Source organism: Carex rostrata, chromosome 2 (genome assembly GCF_964058835.1).
Source record: "Carex rostrata chromosome 2, lpCarRost1.2, whole genome shotgun sequence".
Taxonomy (NCBI): Eukaryota; Viridiplantae; Streptophyta; class Magnoliopsida; order Poales; family Cyperaceae; genus Carex; species Carex rostrata.
Window position 1 is genome coordinate 1,607,596 of NC_135919.1, and position 18,618 is coordinate 1,626,213.

The following is an 18,618-nucleotide window of genomic DNA, read 5'->3' on the forward strand; positions in this document are numbered from 1 at the left end:
ACCGATGTGTCATTAGGATCCGAGTCAAGATTTGCATTCGTAGCCATTGGAGTTTTACTTGTATTGCTTTCGGTCATCCCAAATTTCTTGATCAACTCCTTCGCATACTTGGTTTGGCTCACAAAAGTGCCATCCATGAGTTGCTTGATTTGAAGTCCCAAGAAGAAATTCAATTCACCCATCATGCTCATCTCGAATTCACTACTCATAAGAGAAGAAAATTCCTCAGCAAGTGCCGCATTAGGTGAACCAAAAATTATACCATCTACATAAATTTGCACTACCAATAGTGATCCATCTCTCTTCTTAGTGAAAAGAGTTGTATCATTTTTGCCTCTAATGAATTCATTGTCAATTAGAAAGGAACTTAACCTACCATACCATGCCCTAGGTGCTTGTTTGAGTCCATAGAGTGCTTTGGTGAGTCTATACACATGATTAGGAAATGTTGGATCAACAAAGCCTTGAGGTTGATTAACATACACCTCCTTATCTATGAATCCATTCAAGAATGCACTTTTAACATCCATTTGAAATAGTTTGAAATTTTTGTTTGAGGCATATGCTAAAAGCATTCTAATGGATTCAAGACGAGCTACGGGTGCAAAGGTTTCTTCAAAGTCAATACTCTCTTGTTGTTTGTATCCTTGAGCTACCAACCTAGCTTTGTTGCGAATTACATTTCCATCTTCATCCTTTTTATTTCTAAAGACCCATTTGGTTCCAATAATCATTCTATCATTTGGCTTAGGTACAAGTTCCCAAACTTTGTTCCTTTCAAATTGAGCAAGTTCATCTTGCATGGCACAAATCCAATTTGGGTCTACATTTGCATCTTTAAAAATTTTAGGTTCTATATGAGATACAAATGCACAATGATCAATCATTTGATTTAATTCGGATCTTGTTTTAACCATTTTCCTAGGATCACCAATTACATTAGAAAGAGGATGAGAAGATACTTCCCTTAGGTCTTGAGGAATTTGATATTCAATTCGTGAAGGTTGTATCTCTTCGGTTTGCATTCCTTCAACTATTGGATCCATCTCATTATTGGTTGCATCTTCAATTATTTGATCCGTTTCAATAATGTTGGTTGTATCCATTTCGGGTTGAGTTTGCTCGGGTTGATTCTCAATTGTGTCGGTTCTTGTCTCAACTTCATCTTGATCAAGAATTGACACTTCAACACCTACAATCTCAATACCTTTCTCGACCTTGTGATTAGCATTTTCATCAAATTTAACATGCACGGATTCAATTACAATTCTTTGAGATGGAATGTAAATTCTATAGGCTTTACTTGAATTTGAATATCCTACAAACATTCCCTCAATTGATTTAGAATCAAATTTAGTCACTTTGGGAGATTCATCAAGAACAAAGCATTTTGAACCAAATACTCTAAAATGAGATATCTTAGGCTTGTACCCTTTCCATAGCTCATATGGTGTTTTATTCAATATGGTCCTTATGCTTACGCGATTTACCACGTAGCATGCCGTATTTACCGCCTCGGCCCACAGGTGTTTAGGTAAGGAGTATTCGTTTAGCATGGTTCGGGCAAGCTCAACTAAGGTTCGGTTCTTCCTCTCAACTACCCCATTTTGTTGAGGTGTGCGAGGAGCCGAATACTCATGTTTGTATCCCCTTTTAGAGCAAAGTTGATCAAATTTTGCATTTTCAAATTCCCCCCCATGGTCGCTTCTAATTCTAATGATTTTTGACCCCTTTTCATTTTCAACACGTTTGCAAAATTCAATGAAGTTGCTAATTGCATCATCCTTGTGTTGTAGGAATAAAACCCAAGTAAAGCGACTATAGTCATCTACAATTACATATGCGTATTTCTTTTTGGCCAAACTTGGTACACTAATTGGTCCAAATAAATCCATATGTAACAATTGCAAAGGTTGATCGGTTGAAACCATGTCTTTGGATTTAAAACTACTCTTGGTTTGTTTACCTTGGACACATGCATCACATAATCCTTCAAGTTCTAATTTATGTGTTGGTAACCCACGCACAAGGTCTAGTTTGACCAATTTCTTAATGGTATCAATTGAAACATGACCTAACCTACGATGCCATAACCATGATCCACTAGATACGGCACTTAGACAAGTTTCATCGGAATCAAAATGAGTAAAATACAAGTAATAAACATTTTTCTTTCGTTTACCCGAATAGATTAGAGCATCATCCGAAGATTTAACTATGTGACAAGCATTAGCATTAAATTTGGCATAGTATCCCGAATCACATAACTTACTTACACTAAGTAAGTTATAGTATAATCCATCAACAAGATATACATTGGATATGGTCAAGTGTTGGTTACCAATTGAGCCTATACCAATAATAGAGCTCTTTCTTTGATTGTTTTCAAAGGTAACCGTACCTCCATCATATGGTTCTAAGAATTTAAAATTAGATTTGTCACCGGTCATATGGTGTGAGCATCCACTATCAATGATCCAAGCACTTTCCTTTTGAGATGAAATCAAACACACCTACAAAGTATATATTAGTTATTATTGAGTTAGTAACTAACATATACCTTGTTTTTAATCTCCCCCTTTATGTTTGGCAATTACAAAATTTTAGGGGAGATTAAGTGTGAACCTAAGCTATAATAGATTTAGGAACCCAAACAACACTATGTTTGTTGTTTACATTCCTAAATCCACATTCTAAGGAAGTGTGCCCAAGTTTACAACAATAGTTGCACATTGTAGTTGATTGCTTTAGTGTAGTAGAACCTTGTTTGAGAATGGATTGGTACTTCACTTCATACAAACTACTCTTATTACTATCATGTGACCTATTTGCAACTTTAGATGCAACACTCTTGATTTTGTTAAAATTAAATCTATTGTGATGTTGGGGAACATTTCTGGCTAAACCATTTCTTTGAGTTTGGTTTTGTAAAGCACTTTTATTTTTGAATTCATAAAACCATCCATCGGGTCCTTTGAAATATGTTTTGTTTGACCCCTTTGGATTAAGAGTGTCCCTCTCACTATCTTTAGAGGCATTCTTGTTCTTGGAATTTCTTTTATTGTACTTGTACCTAAATGCATAGTTTGGTTGTTTAGCATTTGAGCATGAGAAGACTTCAATTTTGATGACTCATTGTTCAAAGGAGTTAGACCCTTTTTAGTAAAAAATTGATAATTTGAGTATTGTTCACAATTAAACTTTAGTTTGGCATTTGGAATACTTGAAGTTTGAGAATGTTCTCCTTTTTCTTTAGGGCCTTGCATGTGATTAGATTTAAGTGAGGATTTACCCTTCTCAAATCCAAGACCAACTCTATCATTTTTATAATAGGATTGATCATTTATCAACTTGCTCACATAGTAGGGATCTAGACTAGTGACTTTTGATAATTCACTAGGAGATCTCAATGCCCGGATTTCGGTTTCCAAAGTTTGAACTTTAACTTTTAAAATGCCTATTTCACCTAAGTGTGATGCTTTTAATTTTTTATTTTCAAGTTCTAGCATGTCATTTTTAGCAATTAATTTTTGGATAATACCTTCCTTCTCAACCAAGGTTCTATTGGACTCATCAAGGAGTGATTTCAACCTAGATTCATTATCATCGTGCATTAGAATTTCATTATTGAAAGTGCTTGCATCATTGGTGTCTAACCGATTTATACTCAAGTCATTATTGGTCTCATTTGTGATGATACAATTTTCAATATCAATTTCACCACTATATTCTTCACCACCTTCATTTACAAATTCAAGTTCGGTCTCATAACCATCAAGACTAAGAGTTGAATGTACCTCACTAGCAAAGTTTGTTGAGGTGTTGACCCCTTCATCTCCCTCCTTGGCATTCCTTGATTTAACAAGCTCCATGAGAAAGTTGATGGTTGTTTCATCGGTGATGTTCTTGCTAGCTATAATTGAGTCTATATCAATTTTCGAGGGATCTTCATCTACACTTGCCATCAATGCAAGGTTGATCTCCTCTTCATTCTCCGATTCCGTGTCGGATTGTTCCGTCTCACTATCCGAGAACAAAGCTTGCATAGCTTTGGCCTTCTTCTTCTTATACCCATCATACTTTTGTCTTGGTTTTCGATCTTGTTGTGTTTCGCCATCCGTATTCTTCAATTGTGGAAATAGCTTGAAACATGTTTGAATGGAATGCCCTTCTCTATGGCATGCGAAACACATTACCCTTTTGTTCTTCTCTTCTCGTTCCTTGTTGTATTTTCTTTCAAAGTCAAGCATTCCTTGAAACATCTTGGATAAGAGAAGAGCATCCTTGGATGTTTCATGATCAATTTTGTTGATAAATTGATCATTTGAGAGACGGGTGTTTGAGGAGCTTGGGAAGTTCCGGTTTTGTGCCGGAAAAGCTACGGTTTTGGATTTTGAGCTTTGCTTCAAATCACCGGATTGTCGAAGTTTTTCTTCAAAACTTCTAAAATGGGCATAGAGGTCATCCGGTGTGAATGTGTCGTGCGTGCCTTGGATTGCTTCTATAGCACTCACCAATCCGGACCATCTATCCCTCATGAGCATCACTCTCAATAGCTTTCCTACAATTTTATTGTTAGAAAGTGGTTCTCCCAATTCGGTAAACTCATTTTGGATATGCATAAGTCTATTATACATATCCTCAATGCTTTCACCATCTTCAATCTTAAAGATTTCAAATTTTGCTTCTAAACCGGTTATTTTGGTTTGTTTGATTTGGGTATTGCCTTCATACCGGTTTACAAGAGCATCCCACATTTCTTTCGCACTTGATGCACTACCAAAGAGTGAGGCTACCGATTCACTAACCAAATTGAATATGGCATTGGTTGCTAGGTCATTGTCTTTCTTGATTTGTTTGGAATCGACGGTCTCAATTTTGGCATCGGTTGAACCCTCGGTAGCTACACTTGAGTATGTTGGTGTATACCATTTTTCAACCACATACCATACCTCAAGGATATTTAAGTAATTAATCATGGTTTTCTTCCAATGCATGAAATTTTTGGTAGTGTTACGTTACGAAATTTTAATAATTAAAGTCAAAGGATTTAAAAGTAAGAATAAAAAATTTTGCTAATAAAATGGAAGTTTAAACCTTAATTAAGGTTCCCCTAAATAAGTAAATTAAGTATGAATCAAAACCGCGTTGAAATTTCGAGATTTTGAGATTTTATAGGCTGAGTGCGGATGGGTTGACCCGCACTGCGGGTGGGTGCATCCGCACTCATTCAAACATGTGTTGATTTGAAATTCTGAAAAATTGGCTAAGTACTAAGTGCGGGTGAGTGACCCGCACTGCGGATGGGTTCAGCCGCACTCATGAATTCCTGTATTGAACTGAAATTCCTGAAAACGGCTAAGTACTGAGTGCGGATGAGGTTGACCCGCACTGCGGGTGGAATTCATCCGCACTACGCTCGGACTTTTCCTGAACTCTTGCCTAAGTCCCGAGTGCGGGTGAGTGACCCGCACTGCGGGTGAAGCCACCCGCACTGCGGGTGATTTCTGTGTTAAAATTCATTCCAAAAATCTACTAAGTCCTGACTGCGGGTGAAGCCACCCGCACTGCGGGTGATTTCTGTGTTAAAATTCATTCCAAAAATCTACTAAGTCCTGACTGCGGGTGAAGCCACCCGCACTGCGGGTGATTTCTGTGTTAAATTTTACTTTCGAAAACGACCAAGTGCTGAGTGCGGGTCAAGCCACCCGCAGTGCGGATTGGTGCATCCGCATTTAGGGTAATTTTAACCCTAAAACCCAAATCAAAGCTTCTCTCTCTCCCATTTCGCCATTTTCCCCATTTTCAAGTGATTTTTGGCTAAGAGAGAAGAAAAAGAGCGTGTGACTTTCCGTTCCTTTCAAACCTCCGATTGTTGCGAGAAATCGAAATCGGAACCGAGTAAACTGCCGAGGATCTCTCCGAACTCTCCTAATTGGTATTTCTTTCTCTCCTTCTTTCTTTCGAAACCTCGAATTTTCTCAATTTCTCAGGTTCTCGTTTTAAACTCGAGATTTGTGTTCGAATTACTCGAGGACTAGTTCCTCTACACTCCTTACTAGTTTGTTTGTCAATCTTTTTCCCGATTTCTTCCGATTTGTGAAATCTGATTTCTAGTGTTTCGTGCCAAAAATGAAAGTTGGCATAATCGTGATTTGATTTGCTTAACCCAACCAATTAGACTTGTAATCGGTAGGGTTGCTTCCTGATCATGAATTTTTAGAACATTTAACGACTGATTTGAGGTTTTGACCAAATTAGGGTTAACCAAATGGTAAATCGAATTGATCCGAGAACCAAAGTAGTGAAACGGTGATTGATGGTTACCAAAGTGAAAGGGTATATGGCTAGAGGGCCTAGATGCAATTGTGCACCGTTCTATGAGATTTTTAATAAGAAAGAAGGAACCGAAAAGAATCGATACCAAGACATAAGAATTGATTTAGGACTATACAAACCCTAAGTAAACGTATGGACCACTGAATCCAAATTAAACCAAGTATACGTATAATATAGGTGTAGGCTCGGTTGAGCAAGACTTAGCGAGGCAATACGAGACGTCCGATCCTTAAATTAAGCGGTACGCTCGTCATACTAAGGTGCGGGATTCTTGGACTTGTTTGATACTTTATTTTCAGGAATTAAACAGTTTATTCGTTTGTCATGTTGAATGATTAATTGTTGCATATTTTGGAATTCATGCTGTAGATTGATTCTTGCATAACTGAGAATGATTTGAATTGTTCGGTTAAGATTATTTGGCATGTTGGTATGGTTATTATTTGATTAGTTCTATTACTTGTTCTTGATGTGAATGAATCTGCCAAGCCGACCTGTTTAGGTGGCTGGATAAGGTGACGGTGACCTATCCGTTGACCTGTGTTTATGAATTTGCCAGACCGACCTGTTTAGGTGGCTGTATTAAGGTGACGCTGCTGACTTATGCGTTGACCTGTTAGAATTTTGCCAGACCGACCTGGTTAGGTGGCTGGATTAAGGTGACGCTGCTGACTTATGCGTTGACCTGTTAGAATTTGCCAGACCGACCTGTTTAGGTGGCTGGATAAGGTGACGGTGACCTATCCGTTGACCTGTTTAATGAATTGTGCAAAGCTGATAGCTGATTGTGATTCTATTTGAATGAAATTGCAAAGTTGAGCGGTATGGCTGACTTTGATTCCGTGTGATTGCATTTGTGTCAAGCTGACCTGTATAGGTGACTTGTAACCAGACCTTAGGATATGGTTAAGCCAAACAGCTACAGATGGGTGTCGGATAAAAGGGCCCAGCTTGGTTGGCCATCTATAGGCACCTGTAACCCTACAGATGTGGGTTTGATAACGGTCCAGCTCGAAAGAACATCTGTAGTTGCTACAAGCCCTAATGAATTAAGTTAAGCCAAATATATGTTGTGTTTTGAAATTCATCTTGTAAATTCCGTGAACTGTGTTTCAGGTTGATTAATTGTTGTCGAGCATTGGTATACTGTTATTTATGATTATATACATCTGTTTGCATTGTTATTGTTTGGGTTTCATTGTTGAATATGGAGTTTGATTGCAAGTCCAATAGTTTGAACTGTGGCAAATTCGCACTGAGAATTTATTCTCACCCCCACCCTCCCGGTTATTTTACAGGTACTGGTGCGACTGATTCCGGAGAGGCACGCGAGTAGTAGGCCATAGAAGCTTACCATCTCAGGACCCTAGATATTTTGGTGTATAGTTTTAGGGTAGGCCTCATGGTTGGTATCCGGATGAGATACTTATATTGTATTATTTACTGTCCAGACTGTGTACTCTGATTTTATATAGAAACTTGTTTTGAATTGTGTGTTGTTTTGATTGAATTGTTAATTGCCTTGTAAGCATACACGGCGTTGTATGCTTACGGCGGGGGACTGTTACGACCCGTGGCCGCGGGGTGTGACAGGTAGTAGTACCAAAAATTAGGGGTTCTTTCACGGATCTATAGGGTGCCATTTGTCAAGTTGATCTAATCTCCAATTAAGTGTGTCTTAATTCGAGTAACTTGCTCTGATACCACTTTGTTACACTTAGGGGCACCTTTAATTGCTCAAAAACTGAAATTAAATTGCAATTGAAAGTAAAGAGATAAGGTTTAGAGAAATTTGACACGCGGGGTGATAACGGAGTTCGGCAAAACAAAGGCCTACGTCTCCGGGGCTTCGCAACCTTGTGAGGTGCGCCTTCCTATTACCCAATACGAAAAGATTACAACTTGTGAACCGTTGAGCCCTTACACACCAAACGGGAAGTCAAACGGCCAACTCAAAGAGATGAGAACAAGGTCTCGATTGTCTAGGAACACAAGAGAAACACTCAATAGATCACTCTAACCTAATCTATATCAAGATTAGTGAAGTAGGTTTGAGGTTGCTTGAGGGATTTTGAAGTTTTAGGCTCTCACAACAATGGAGTATGCTAAGCTCTCAGAAAATCACTTTTGAATTAATTAGGGTCGGCTGAGATGATTCTGAAAGTGATCCCTTCAGTCTATTTATAGTGGCAGCTCAAAAATGAGCTGTTTGACATAAAACGTTACCAACGTTTAATAAAACGTTACCAACATTTTGTTCAAATGCGATTTAGGGTTTTAATTCTCTGACAGCTTAGTAAAACGTTACCAACGTTTTAACCTGTAAAAACTTGATCAAAATAGAAGTTATTTGAAGCTTAAATATTCCTGAAACGTTACAACGTTTTATAAACGTTACAACGTTTTATAAACGTTACAACGTTTTATAAACGTTACAACGTTTCATGTTGGTACAGTTCAGCTGTTCTTCAGCAGTTCTAAAGCTATTAATCGTTACAACGTTTGTCAAACGTTATGACGTTTGTAAAACGTCACAACGTTTGTATAACGTTATAACTTGATTCTTCTTTTGATCAGTTTGTTGCTTCTGATTATTACAAAACGTTACCAACGTTTTGAAAACGTTCATAACGTTTTATCCCAATTTAATCAACCTCACACATACTTTACCAAGCTTTTGATTTTACAATTTGTATTCTTGATAAAAGTCTTCGTGATTTCTTCAGTCCAAGCTTATTATATCGCAGTTCTTACTCTTCTTGGACCTATATGTTCTCAAAAATAGAAGAAATCGTAAAATTCAATAATTGTATGTTTTTGCAAATTAGTCAAATAGACGTAAAAGATTATTGTACGAACAACATAAATAATACATTTCCATGGGCACACATCAAGGATTTCCATGCACTACTTTTTCCAAGGGCTTGCCATTGGAAATGGTTTACAGTGGCAGAACTGTGTCAGAAAAGCCCATTTTAATTCCAAGGGCCCTTCATGCTCTTGGAAATGGCTTTTCGGACTCTTGGAAAAAGTTGAAAATCTAGTAGTGTGTTATTGAATATCTTAATTTTAGTGTAACTTCTATCCTGACATAGTTCTTTTAATCTATATATAGCAGTGTTGTAAAAAATGACTATTTAAACTAATTAATCAACCGATTAGTTATTGACGACGATCAAATTATTACATATTTTTCAACTAATTGATTAATTATTTCCGATTATAATCAACTATTTTCAATTATTTTTTATTAATCACTTACACTACTAGAATCTGGGTTTGTTGCATGGATAAAAATAATTGTTGCATGGTTAAGTAGTGTCCATGCAACAAGTATTGACATTTCTGACACAATTAAATTTGTTGCATGGACAGTCCCATGCAACTGTTACTCATGCAACAAATGTGATAGTTAACCATGCAACTGTCTCTTATTTATTCATGCAACAAATATTTGATGACCCATGACCCATCAGCAGAAATAGAAAGTATATTTTAATGAATGTCCATGCAACAACTCATTTCATATCCATGCAACAAGTCTCCCAAATTTAGACTAAACTGTTGCATGGGTAACCCATGCAACAATTATTTGAGAACTATTTGTTGCATGGACTTGTCCATGCAACAAATCTCTAAAATCTAGACTAAACAGTTGCATGAGTAACCCATGCAACAAATATGGAGGATTATTTGCGAACTATTTGTTGCATGGATTACCCATGCAACAAGTTTTGACGATTTTTTTGAACTATGTGTTGCATGGGCCTACCCATGCAACAATTATTGAATTTCTGGACAGTGACTTTTCTATATATATTTGATCTCTCCTTTCAAATTGAATATATTCTTATAAATTACAACAAGTGATACATTACAGCAGTATATTAATTTCTTCACATCCTACTTAATATTGTTCAAATTTAGAAGGAAATTTGATCTCTCCTTTTAAATTAAATATATTTTGTAAATCATAGTAAAAAGAATTAGAGCAGTATATTACAAAATAAAAGAGATACACAAATAATTCGGAAACTTAAATTGTAGAATCTTGAAATTTTGGTCTTGAGAGTAAACATTAGAAAGTTATTGAGAGGACGAGCAAGCGATGAGCAGAGCCTTCATTAATTGCCTTCTCCTGTAAGTATTTCAAATAATAACCATCTTAATCAATTTGCTATTCTTTTCAACCATGCAGTTCTGCTTTAACAAGTTCCATATGAAATATATATTTTTGTTTTTATTATAATTAATACAAACTTTATATAGTTGGGAATTTGCCATGCAACCCATTACACAAAAAATTACCAATTAATAACCATCTTCATCGGATTGATCTTCGAGGTTTAGTCCGTAACCAAGTCCTTCCTCAATTTCTTGCATGTCATACTCTTGCTCCGTGTCATAACCTTCATCACCTCCCTCTATAGGGTTCTCGTTATCCGCCACTATTGGTGAAATCTCCATCGTATCGTCTACTAGTTCGAACTCATTTTCTCTAATTACCTCATTGTCCCAATTAAAGCCCTCTTCATTTGGTTCCAATACTCTTTGTATTATATATTTGATCTCTCCCTTCAAACTGAATATATTTTTATAACATTACAACATTTATAACATTACAACAGTATATTAATTCATTCACATCTTTCTTAATATTCTTCATATCCTACTTAATATTCTTCAAATTTAGAAGGAAATTTGACCTCTCCTTTCAAATTGAATATATTTTGTAAATCACAGCAATAAGAATTAAAGCAGTATATTAAAAAGTAAATGAGATACAAATAATTCAGAAACTTAAATTGTAAAATCTTGAAATTTTGGTCTTAAGAATAAACATTAAAAAGTTATTGAGATACACAAGAATAAGCATTAGAAAGTAATGCCAGAAAGTATATCAGGGAGTATTCATTTAATTAATTTACAAAAGACCGTCACTAATTTACAAAAAACCGCCATTAATTAATTTACAGTTCTTCCTCAACCACACATCAATGATTCCAATGCGGCTAGCAACAATGTCATGACCTTGTTCACAGTAAAAACAAACACAGATCAGAACAACTAAATCAATTAAGTTCACAAATTGCACAATGTATTTTGCCATAATTACAAATAATGCCTTACATTTATCATATTTTCAACTGACAATTAACCAATATTCAGGATTATATGCAAATAGGAAATATTTAGATAGAAACAAAGAGATGGTTGCTTTGGAAACACTGGACATCATTGGCTCCATGACCTCGTATGTTTTTTTTTTTTGCATCAAACATGCCAGTAGGCTAATTCCATCAATCAGAATGAAAACTGTTACATCTTAAAATGCTTGAAGACACAAGTAAAAAACCAGTACCAGTTCGAACTACTACACAAAACTAGTATGCTTGGAAGCTCCCTGTACCAGTATCGTACCTGCTCCTCTATCTACCCAAACTGTACAAGTGCAATTTGAAACTTATCAAACTGTATACTTGAAGGGCCTCTAGAATAGATAGTGGTGTCTTACCCAAAGAGAGGACGAGCGAGCGATGAGCAGAGCCGGGTCGAGCGAGTGCCTTACCTAGTCTGCATCCTATCACCTTTGCTCCTTCATTAATTGCCTTCTCTTGTATACAACTCCTACAGTTATGAAGAATTTTAAGAGGGTTGTTTACTAACATATCATATAAAACATGTAATTAATCTGATATGCAAATATTTCAACTTAATCAATTTGCTATTATTTTCAACCATGCAGTTCTGCTTTAACAAGTCCCATGTCAAATATATCCTTTTGTTTTTATTATAATACAAACTTTATATGGTTGGCAAGTTAGTAGGCCCTTATGGGACTTGAAAATGTCATGGCATGTCAGACCATAAAGACAAGACAATACTTTTTTTTTATAATGAAATTAGCTTACTGTCATAGCTAGATGCCCTAATAGATTCTACAATGAGTTAAGCTAAGGTGAACGACTTGACACAAGTCAACATCTCACAACATAGTAAAAATAATGAACTGATAAAAAATAGCATTGCCCAAGGGAAATAATATACAGGGCAGAAGAAGTTCGATATTTCCAAATAACAAGAAATGATCAAACCAAATCAAATCATAAAAATTAGGGACAACGAGACTAAACCAAAGCATGCAAAAGATATTCATAAGATAGGATACATAAATAAAAATGATGAAACACATCTTCAAATAATGAGTTAAAATAAAATGATCCCACAAAAAAGCATATATCAACTGAGCCAATTACCTACAGATATCCAGAAAATCAGTTTTTCCTTTAAATTGATACTAACATCACCCAAGCTCCAATTCGTTCACATTTACTATATAAAAAACATAACTAGCAAAGATGTATTAAAAGTTAAAACAATAATTTTATTTAATTATTTAAAATTATGTTTCCAAGTGCTAAGGCATGATAAATACTGCCCCAAGCCTTATGTTAAGGATATTACACTGAGCAAACAAATTTCAAATTTTAGATGTTTGTGGAGAAGACAGATGCAGAAGCTACCAAAAAGATGTGAGAATATGAATACTATCATAAAACAGATAAAAGAACAACTCCAAATTATTCAAACAAAGATATGTGGCTTGGTCTCAATTCTTATGCCCACACTGAAGCAGCAAGTTTACAGAATTAACACAAGGATCTAAATAAAAAAAATAAAAGATGAAACAAAACACATGCAAATGAAATAAACTTTAAATATAGAAATAATTTTGATTCACAAAAGGTATTGTCAAAAAGTGAAAAAAAAACAATAAAAAGTATTGCTAAAACTTGGGTCTGGACCCGTTTGGCTGAGGATGTTGATGCCCAAAAGGGGCCGATACGAGCCCGATCAAGCACAAATCAGGGGCATTTCACAGTCAGGTCAAAAAGGGTCGATGCCCACATGCCATCACAAGGCAACACAGAAAATAATCAAAGAAAAATAGAGATCGTCAATTTATTGAAAAAGGAAATACCAATTGTATTTCAAACCGCAGCATGATGTCATCCCCTCCCCAACTACCTTCAAGTGGTGCCTGCAAGTTTTATACAAAGAGAGAATTATCAAATTTGCAGAAGGAAATAAAAAAGGAAAGTATAAGACGGTCGAGTGATATTCATCTAGTGACCAACATATGCTAATTAGATGGTCCTGAGATATCAAACCCATTTAGGCATTTCCACAAATAACTTATGTGCAACACATTGTTAGTTCCTAGATTGATGAAATTGAAGTGCCAAATTTTGGTCAGAGAATTTTTCTTGATAAGTTGTTAGTGTATGGTTGGTTAGTGAGCATGAAAGCAAATAAACAATGTATTTATTCTTTTTTTTTATGTTGCACCAGTTTCTAGGTCAGAAAATATTCCATTAAATTGAGCACGAAATTACAAGTATACAAAAAGATATAGACATTTATTTCTTTGCACTAATTTCACATCACAAATATGTTGCAATGTTAGCCTTCACCAAGTACAAACCCGAATAAACTTAACTGGTGTACTCATGTTCAAGTTCACTGCAACTCTAGAAAAATATACATAGATTGGAATTTTAAATTGCATTTTCTCGATTCTCAGTTGCATACTCTACACCATATCAAGCGATCCTTCACAATTATTGCTTTAAATTGAAGGCAATTATTTGTTCATACAACTTGTAATTAGACATTTTTTTTTAAAAACACTGACACAAATTGCATGAATTAAGACCACATTTAAAACCTAAAATGACTAAGATTTGTAAAATTCTTCCTAGGTGCCACAAATTGAAGGCTTCAAACCATTTGATTTGGGTGTGTAAAGAGTCCTAGTTTCAGACATTTTTGCCAAGACCCAGTTTCTCAAAAAAATCAGCTTCGAATAAAATAGATATCTTAAAATTAAGCACAAATTGGTCAAAACAAACTACCTCAGCAGCAAAATACTCGAGAACAACAGCGAGATAGACAGACGCACCAGCATCGACGCGCTCAGCGTATTTCCTGATCTTCAGAAATTTTTCAATTCAATCTACGGGGAATTGCAGCCTCGCCTTCCTGCCCCGCCTTTGTGACCTCAGTCGCGCCGATCGCCTTTCCTCTTTCTGCCATTGTAGGTTTCTCTTAGCTGGGTACTTCCTAATTGAAACCATACTGTAACTATCACTATTTGTGAAGTAATTATTTGTTTAAAAAAGAAGATGAGAAGGACATAACTGATGAAGGCCACCATTGCAGTCGAAGAAGTGAGAGATTGGCCTGATGGTGAGCGCAACAGCCGCGACGTTGGCGGTGCGCGCCGGTTGGACGGTCAAAGCCCTAGTCGGGGCGGCAGAAAATAAATCAAGAGGGAGCGGAAAGGGTGGAGAGGTTAGTGGCGGCGGCACCAGATCGGCTTTGTGTCATGCGCGTATTTTTAGGGAGAGGGAAGGTAAAGGAGAAGGGTTTTTTCCAAAACGCTTCAAGTCCAGTACAGAGATCCTTCTCTGTGTCTCATTTAACATATTTACTCCCCTCCATCAACTTCTGCTAAATATTTAACTAAAGTAATGTAAAATTATCTATGCAGATCATTGCCGCTTGATCCATGCAGCACGAATCTTGAAGGATATGGAGCCTTCCACCTGGGGCGGATAAAAACCTGATGGATGGTATTACCTAAGAAAACATTATCCCCACATAATTCATTTACTAAAATGGAGGCCTCCTTTTAAATCAGAACAGTTCATCACACATCAGAGGGCTCTGATTAATCCAGTGGCCAATTAGATAATAATTGCACAACAAATTATATGTACAAAATTCCAAAAAATAAAATTCTGCATTTTAGCGTATCGGATAAACAAATTATACTTACAAATATCAACTTTATACAATTTCATTATTATTTGCCTCTTAAAATAGTGTCATTAAATGTGGACCGTGCATTTTCACGTTATAAATCGACGGTTAATTTTTCATGAAATGATTCAAAGTTAATATTTAAATGATCAAGTGAGAACCCTTAACATATACAACATAAATGATTTTGAATTTGGTTATGTCTAAGTTTCGATCCGACGTGATGTGATTATAGCCATTCGATGGCTTGATATTCCGTAAGCTAGATGGATGTGAAAATCAACATAAATTTGGACAAAATTTTCACACAAACAAATTAAGCTAGTAATCTTTAATTGTAACGGTTCCGATCGACCAATGCACGACATTTTTGTTCGTTCCTTCATTAGCTTTCACAACTATTGTTGTTGTTGCATGACAAGTGTAGCATATGAGTTGTTAAGACAACATGCATGTACTAACATGCTATTTTATGTGTCTAAATCATTTACTAAGATGCAAAAATAGATTTTAACATACATTATCTTGTAAATTTTACTATTAATTACAACTTTTACAAAATTTATATCATATGTACAAATATATATTCTTATAAATCCACACGTAACTATACTAAATTTGCACTTCTTTTAATTAGTTACCTATCTCAATGAATCAGATTTCGCACGAATATTAAAGGATCCATTGCATTTCACTTACGATAGATCTTAACATAAATATTATGTTAATCTTTTTAATATTATTTGTTGTACATATGTAAATTACAAAATATATTTTGTTTCACTTTTAATTTTATAAAAGGCCACTCAACTATTTAAATAAAAATAAAAAATATTTCTCAAACAAAAATAAGAAATATTTCTGAAATAAAAATATTTCTCAAAATTTGATTTTATAGAAATGTTATAGTGAATAAGGTAATACTAAGAAATATTTCTCAAATAAAAATATTAAAATTCAATCTTAAATTTTTGTGAAATTTTCACTGAAACTTTGATTCCGTCAATTTTCGCTCCTATCTCTCTGAAATTTCGTTCCCCGCCTCAATTTTCACTTTGCTGCTTTGATATTTCGTTCCCCGCCTCAATTTTCATTTTTCCCTCTTATATCTCTCTCCCCGCCAAACCCTAAATCTCCACTAATTTCTTATCCCTCCAAATTGACAATTTTCATCTCAAATTTTCGTCACAAAAATTTCGTTCCCCCCCAGACCCTTAACCCTCACTCGATCCCCCGCCCAACCATTTCCTCCCAGGTCCCCAATCAGCCGCTCCCGGCAGCCCACTTATTCTCTTCCCAATTTCATATTTTTTTTCTCTCTTACGGTTCAAACCTACAATTTGAAATTTTTTTTTCTCTTCCCCAATAGGATGGTCGGTACCAAGACTTGGTCAGCATGACCTTCTCCACCCTCGTCGAAACTACGATTTGAAATTTGACAGGTGAGTCGGTACCAAGGCTTGGTCGGCACGACCTTCTCCACCCTCGTCAAAACTGCGATTTGAAATTTGATAGGTGAGTCGGTACCAAGGCTTGGTCGGCACGACCTTCTCCACCCTCGTCAAAGCTACGATATGAAAGCACTTACGGTAAATCTGCCTAACCGTTTTGTTTTTCCTTGCCTCAGTGATACTCATGGTGATAGTGGGTTGAGCCTTCGTGTTTAAACTGTTTAGTTTGGTCCAGTTGTTTAGTAATCTTACAAAGGCATTATAAATTAGGAAATGTCAAAAGATTCATGCGTATATCCTTCTTGCTTACAAGGTGTTCGACGGATTGCCTTAATGAAATTATTTTTACAAAACATTTTCTTTACTTGCTGTTAAATATTCATGCAAAGTATCGTAAGCCCCAAATTCTTCATGCATACCAGACTAATTGAAATCCCCCCCCCCCTAAATGTTCAATCATGCTTTCATTACCTCCATTACTGCAGTCATATCTAATAATATAAAATTTTATTACATAGCTATGGTACGTAACAGTACTCTTAGGGTTATTATGCTTATAAGTTATAACTACCCCTATATTTATTTGATTATCATATTTGGTTATTATGCTTCTTAGGGTTTGAGATATTGGCATTTCCATGCAACCAGTTTGGGGGTCAGGAGCCAGGAAGCAATGAAGAAATCAAGGAGGTTGCATGTGCCAGATTGAAGGCTGAGTTTCCAATTTTTGATAAGGTAAACTAAAACTGGATATATACCAATCAAAACAGTTAATTTGATGATGGGTAATTTTTTTTCAAATTTGACAAATGAATTATTGTAGGACTTTTACTGGAAAAAAGGTATAAATTAAGACAGTGATATTATTTGGTTTAGTCATACAAGAACTATCAATTTATGTCTTTTAATTGCCCCCTTATTATGTTGTTAATTTCCTAATTTCAGTTTTTTTGTAACAAAGCAGGTCTTAAAAAATATTGCCAAAAGAACAAAAAAAGAAAAATAGGAAACATGATTGGAATATACATGATATATCTAATATCTTTGTTTAACCATAGTGTTCTTTTTTTCATTTTCGCTATATATAATAGGTTGATGTCAAAGGCAAGAATGCATCACCCCTGTACCACTACTTTAAAGCTAAGAAAGGTGGCATTTTTGGAGATGGTATCAAATGGAACTTCACTAAGTTTCTTGTGGCAAAAGACGGTACTGTTTTGGAGCGATACGCACCAACCACTCCCCCCTTGAAGATTAAGGTATTGCTACCTATACTTTTGAACTAGCATTATGCTCTATGGTAAATGTGCAGTCAAATTGTTAATAAACTACACATGTTAAATGTGGTAAGTGCAAACAGGTATGGTTTTTGGTGTAGATGATTATCCATACAAGGACTTAAAGTCAAACGGAAAATATCTACATGCCTTAAGACTTAAAGTCAAACAAAAAATAGCTGACCTAATTTAGCTTTTATTTGGTAATCTCTATTCCAAGAATTATCCTTCCTCTATAAGGTAGCCTAGCTGAAATAAATAGTCTTGTATAATACTAAAAATGGCTTATGAAATAGTGATAGAGTAGGGTTTATACACTGGTCAAGAACATTTGTGAGTTGAAGAGTGGACATTAGGTTTTAATGCTTCTCCAGTCTTTGTACAATGTATCATCAATATTAACTTCCATTCTATGCTAATGTTGTATATGTAGGGTCTAGATGTTGATTTTATAGAATCAAATGGGGGAGGCACATTCCAAGCACTCCTCATTCCTGACACCCTGTGGTTTGGGGGAGAAAGGCAGAATAACCAACCCTTCTAGCTATTGTGGCGTGTTGTAAACCATTATCACATAAAAATGGTTTTTTTGCAGCTAAAAAAAGTTAGCCGCTTTTTGTAGATTTTTTGGTGATGGGTTGTGTGTATATTTTGGTTATAGAAACAAATTATTTATAGTATTGTGGTTGCAATTTTTTTTGGTCTGATGTTTCAAGGAAAGCTTG

General features: G+C 35.7%; 3 long non-coding RNA genes across 4 annotated transcripts; 1 reads left to right on the plus strand and 2 right to left on the minus strand.

Moving 5' to 3' along the window:
- Positions 1 to 10,261: 10,261 nt before the first annotated feature.
- On the minus strand, positions 10,262 to 10,858 carry LOC144568148 (uncharacterized). The gene is made up of 2 exons (XR_013515601.1): positions 10,648 to 10,858; positions 10,262 to 10,477 (listed from the first exon to the last, which is right to left on the minus strand). It is a non-coding gene; the product is annotated as an uncharacterized LOC144568148 (long non-coding RNA).
- A 158-nt stretch (positions 10,859 to 11,016) lies between these two features.
- LOC144568140 (uncharacterized) lies at positions 11,017 to 14,769 on the minus strand. Of its 2 annotated transcripts, XR_013515600.1 has the most exons (4): positions 14,542 to 14,769; positions 14,256 to 14,459; positions 11,855 to 11,967; positions 11,017 to 11,370 (listed from the first exon to the last, which is right to left on the minus strand). It is a non-coding gene; the product is annotated as an uncharacterized LOC144568140 (long non-coding RNA). The 2 variants fall into 2 exon arrangements; XR_013515599.1 differs by lacking the exons at positions 14,256 to 14,459; positions 14,542 to 14,769 and adding an exon at positions 13,322 to 13,357.
- A 2,402-nt stretch (positions 14,770 to 17,171) lies between these two features.
- LOC144548647 (uncharacterized) lies at positions 17,172 to 17,875 on the plus strand. Its single transcript, XR_013509407.1, has 2 exons — positions 17,172 to 17,351; positions 17,708 to 17,875. It is a non-coding gene; the product is annotated as an uncharacterized LOC144548647 (long non-coding RNA).
- Positions 17,876 to 18,618: the final 743 nt, after the last annotated feature.